We start from the raw sequence: 5,972 nt of genomic DNA, 5'->3' as shown, positions 1-5,972 counted from the left end.
TTAAGTACAGTATCTGAAGGTAAAACAAGGGCAGCCAATTTGATGGAGCTGAATTAATAGTAGCCTTATCTATATTTTACAGGTGCTATGCTTAAGTTTCTAACAAGCAGCACAGAGTCCAGCCAGTCAGCCAGTGGAGGGACAGAACCAGATAGGACAGACACAGATGAGCCACCTTCAACCAGCACAGATGTGTCATATGCAGCTGCCTCAGCCAGTACAAGCAGCAGCACAGGTCCAGTACAGACACAGAGGAGGAACAGGCAGCCTCGGCCACTATTCACACAACCACGTGTGCACAGCAAGCATCAGAAGCTAGCTCAGACCCTAAAGCAACAGTCTCTGCTCCACCAAATGATCCAGCAGACTGGCCCCCAGTCTTAACGGACTGTATGCGGACTGAGTTAGTGCGCAGAGGTCCATTCAAGCCAGGAGTAGATTTTTCTTACCCCAAAGACAAGTCCAGAAGAGGGTTCCATCCAGGATTATTACAGAGATGGCTGTCAAATGGTGAAATTTATTTAGTTATTTATTTCTGTATAATTTATAAATGTATTTCTGTGTTTATTTGGAGTTAGACCAACAGGTGGCAAAACTAGTGCAATATGTTTAAAGGGGGGGATGAGTGGAAGCACTGGGTGTCAGGTGCGACTGTTGAACATTTTGGGGTTCAGTTAAGAGGGCCCCTTAGCAAAATTTTGCCTAGGGCCCCATGGAGGTCTGAACCGGCTCTGAGTTAGTGAGTGTATGTACACTGGAATGTTGAAAAATAAATTATAGGTAACATAAGGCATAGAATATACAAAACACAGGGGCGATTTAGCATCACCAGTTTACTTTTCAAAAACTTTTATCAGATGCAAACAGTCACATGTATTCACACTTCTTGTACCACATCATGAATCATCACATCCCATAAACCAGATTAATAATAATAATAATAATGGGCGGCACGGTGGTGTAGTGGTTAGCGCTGTCGCCTCACAGCAAGAAGGTCCTGGGTTCGAGCCCCGGGGCCGGCGAGGGCCTTTCTGTGTGGAGTTTGCATGTTCTCCCCGTGTCCGCGTGGGTTTCCTCCGGGTGCTCCGGTTTCCCCCACAGTCCAAAGACATGCAGGTTAGGTTAACTGGTGACTCTAAATTGAGCGTAGGTGTGAATGTGAGTGTGAATGGTTGTCTGTGTCTATGTGTCAGCCCTGTGATGACCTGGCGACTTGTCCAGGGTGTACCCCGCCTTTCGCCCGTAGTCAGTTGGGATAGGCTCCAGCTTGCCTGCGACCCTGTAGAAGGATAAAGCGGCTAGAGATAATGTGATGTGATGTGAATAATAATAACGACTGGTAAATTCCTGGGTAAACGTATGTATGTGAAAAAGGCCTATGTTATGGAGCCTCACATATCAAAACTCCTGCTCGCCAAAGCCTGAGACTGGACAGAAATGGTAGTGTATGAAGAAAAGTGAAAGTTTGAACAATTTAGGAGGGAAAAATCTCATCTCATCTCATCTCATTATCTCTAACCGCTTTATCCTTCTACAGGGTCGCAGGCAAGCTGGAGCCTATCCCAGCTGACTACGGGCGAAAGGCGGGGTACACCCTGGACAAGTCGCCAGGTCATCACAGGGCTGACACATAGACACAGACAACCATTCACACTCACATTCACACCTACGGTCAATTTAGAGTCACCAGTTAACCTAACCTGCATGTCTTTGGACTGTGGGGGAAACCGGAGCACCCGGAGGAAACCCACGCGGACACGGGGAGAACATGCAAACTCCACACAGAAAGGCCCTCGCCGGCCATGGGGCTCGAACCCGGACCTTCTTGCTGTGAGGCGACAGCGCTAACCACTACACCACCGTGCCGCCGGAGGGAAAAATATTCATTTATAATCTATTTTTTAAATTAATGTTTACTTTTATTTAAAAAATTGAAATAAATAAAATTATCCCAAAACCTTATATATTTAGCTAGCTAACTAACAATAACCACGAGCCAAAGCTATTGTTAGCCATCCAACTCACTGACAAACATTAACCAAAACAATGCAGCTACCAATGACCTAAAACACCAGCTTGTATTTGGCTAATGTTTAGTACTTCATTAACTCTAGCATTTGAGAAATTTTAGCTAACATTCACCAAAACGGCAACGAGATGTTATTTAAAAAATATCGCGTCCACATGGGCAACGATCAGTAAAATATCAGGTCCATATGGCAACGCAATGCTTGCTGAAAACGATGCAATACACATGCCACACCTCTAGGGGCGCTGTAAGACGGTCCCTTCGGAGACACCAGAACAATAGAAGAAGTAAGGACGCATGCGCATAAACTATTATGCGCGAGACTTCATATTAGCCACAAAGTCAGAAAAATCTGTTCGTAAAATTACATTATAATGACCAAATACAATGAAAAGTATTTTTCCAGTCTCACCTGTGAAAGGTAATCCCATGTGATCTCGTTTGGACGGCAAACCTGTTGGTACAGTTAAACGCAGCACATGAATGAGGCATCTTTATTCTCCGCTTTGACCCATCCAATATGGCGGCAAGGATGACGTATGATTCTACGCGGAAGGCAGCATCTTTAATGGTTCGGAATAAATTGAATGCTACACGTTGATGGATTAATTTGTTCTTCTACGCCCTTTTTGAGGAATGTATTGTAGGACTTAAACCAACATCTGAAGAGGTGAGATCACTCCTTTTTTCCCTATTTTTGCTGGCGGGATTGACTCTGCCCTAAGGGCTATTCTCTCTCTCTCACTGTGCACCATTACACAATAAATATTCACAGTGAAAATATTTTGTAAGCGCGTTTCATGAACCAAGTTATAGGATTTGTTGACAACTCGCATCGAGTTCATTACACTTCTACCCGGCGTGAAGCACTGACAGTCATGTGGTTGTGACGTCATCGTAAACAAATACGTTCTACTCATCCAGACGACTTCGCAACGGTAATGTTGCCAGATCTTTCCACTCTGGAACCCGTTCTCAAAAGATTGCGTTTTCGGGCACCCAAAACGCCGGTGCCGTATGGACGCCAGGCCGAAACGATAAACAATTGTATCGGATTCACCTGAATCCGTTGCCGTGTGGACAGGGCCTAAAATACCAGCTTATGAGATAATGAACCATAGCTTAGTGGTTAATATTAGTTTGTTAGCTAATGCTAGCTGAGGAACTGTTAGCCAGTTAACAAACAATAATCACTACATAAAGTTATTGTTAACTATAGCATTTTAGCTAACATTAGCTGTATTAAATACAAACTGGTGTTTTGGTTAATGTTTGTCAGGGAGTTAATAATAATAATAATGGAATATATTTACAACCCCGATTCCAAAAAAGTTGGGACAAAGTACAAATTGTAAATAAAAACGGAATGCAATAATTTACAAATCTCAAAAACTGATATTGTATTCACAGTAGAACATAGACAACATATCAAATGTCGAAAGTGAGACATTTTGAAATTTCATGCCAAATATTGGCTCATTTGAAATTTCATGACAGCAACACATCTCAAAAAAGTTGGGACAGGGGCAATAAGAGGCTGGAAAAGTTAAAGGTACAAAAAAGGAACAGCTGGAGGACCAAATTGCAACTCATTAGGTCAATTGGCAATAGGTCATTAACATGACTGGGTATAAAAAGAGCATCTTGGAGTGGCAGCGGCTCTCAGAAGTAAAGATGGGAAGAGGATCACCAATCCCCCTAATTCTGCGCCGACAAATAGTGGAGCAATATCAGAAAGGAGTTCGACAGTGTAAAATTGCAAAGAGTTTGAACATATCATCATCTACAGTGCATAATATCATCAAAAGATTCAGAGAATCTGGAAGAATCTCTGTGCGTAAGGGTCAAGGCCGGAAAACCATACTGGGTGCCCGTGATCTTCGGGCCCTTAGACGGCACATCATCACATACAGGCGTGCTTCTGTATTGGGAACACAAAATGGGCTCAGGAATATTTCCAGAGAACATTATCTGTGAACACAATTCATCGTGCCATCCGCCGTTGCCAGCTAAAACTCTATAGTTCAAAGAAGAAGCCGTATCTAAACACGATCCAGAAGCGCAGACGTCTTCTCTGGGCCAAGGCTCATTTAAAATGGACTGTGGCAAAGTGGAAAACCGTGTCATTCGGACTAAAGAGGAGAAGGACGACCCAAGTTGTTACCAGCGCTCAGTTCAGAAGCCTGCATCTCTGATGGTATGGGGTTGCATTAGTGCGTGTGGCAATGGGCAGCTTACACATCTGGAAAGACACCATCAATGCTGAAAGGTATATCCAGATTCTAGAGCAACATATGCTCCCATCCAGACGACGTCTCTTTCAGGGAAGACCTTGCATTTTCCAACATGACAATGCCAAACCACATACTGCATCAATTACAGCATCATGGCTGCGTAGAAGAAGGGTCCGGGTACTGAACTGGCCAGCCTGCAGTCCAGATCTTTCACCCATAGAAAACATTTGGCGCATCATAAAACGGAAGATACGACAAAAAAGACCTAAGACAGTTGAGCAACTAGAATCCTACATTAGACAAGAATGGGTTAACATTCCTATCCCTAAACTTGAGCAACTTGTCTCCTCAGTCCCCAGACGTTTACAGACTGTTGTAAAGAGAAAAGGGGATGTTTCACAGTGGTAAACATGGCCTTGTCCCAACTTTTTTGAGATGTGGTGTTGTCATGAAATTTAAAATCACCTAATTTTTATCTTTAAATGATACATTTTCTCAGCTTAAATATTTGATATGTCATCTATGTTCTATTCTGAATAAAATATGGAATTTTGAAACTTCCACATCATTGCATTCCATTTTTATTTACAATTTGTACTTTGTCCCAACTTTTTTGGAATCGGGGTTGTATTTAGTGTAGCCCAATTATGTGTACAATCCCATAAATTGCCACCATGAACGTCTTTTCAATAGGGTTCTTATACAGTCATACACACACTAACCACATGTCTTTGGGGGAAACCAGAGGAAACCCACGTAGGCATGGGGGAGAGCATGCAAACTCCACACAGAAAGGCTCCCGTCGGCCGCTGGGCTTGAACCCAGAATCTTCCTGCTGTGAGGTGACAGTGCTAACCACTACACCACCGTGCTGCCAAGTTGGATAGCTAACAACAACTTTAGCTAGTGGTTATTGATAGTTAGCGAGCTAAAAATGTATATCATGATTTTTGGGTAAAGGATTTAGTGGTTAGCACTGTCGCCTCACAGTAAGAAGGTTCTGGGTTCAAGCCCAGCGGCCAATGGGGGCCTTTCTGTGTGAAGTTTGCATGTTCTCCCCATGTCAGTTTCCTCCAGGCGCTCTGGTTTCCACCACAGTCGAAAGACATGCAGGTTAGGTTAATTGGTGGCTCTAAATTGACCGTAAATGGGAGTGTGAATGTAAATGGCTGTTTGTCTCTATGTGTCAGCCCTGCGATACCCCACCTTTCGCCCATAGTCAGCTGGGATAGGCTCCAGCTTGCCTGCGACCCTGTACAGGATAAGCGATTACGGATAATTTCTCCCTTTTCTCTGTTTATAATACACAGGGCCAAATTACTCAATTCTGATTGGTCAATCAAGGACGGCTTTTTTCCTTAACGCAGGGCCGTATTTCTGAAATGCTATTGGCTAGTTCGTTGCTTGGTTACGGTTAGAAAAATTAGCAAATTTTGTCAGCAAACTGGCTTTTGTAAAGAAGTTCCAATAAAAATTTTGAAAACCACTTTCAAAATCCGGGCGGTACGGTGGTGTAGTGGTTAGCGCTGTCGCCTCACAGCAAGAAGGTCCGGGTTCGAGCCCCGTGGCCGGCGAGGGCCTTTCTGTGCGGAGTTTGCAGGTTCTCCCCGTGTCCGCGTGGGTTTCCTCCGGGTGCTCCGGTTTCCCCCACAGTCCAAAGGCATGCAGGTTAGGTTAACTGGTGACTCTAAATTGACCGTAGGTGTGAA

This window comes from Neoarius graeffei, chromosome 13 (assembly GCF_027579695.1).
Source record: "Neoarius graeffei isolate fNeoGra1 chromosome 13, fNeoGra1.pri, whole genome shotgun sequence".
Taxonomy (NCBI): Eukaryota; Metazoa; Chordata; class Actinopteri; order Siluriformes; family Ariidae; genus Neoarius; species Neoarius graeffei.
The sequence above is the reverse complement of the archived record's forward strand: the minus strand, read 5'-3'. Positions refer to the sequence as shown.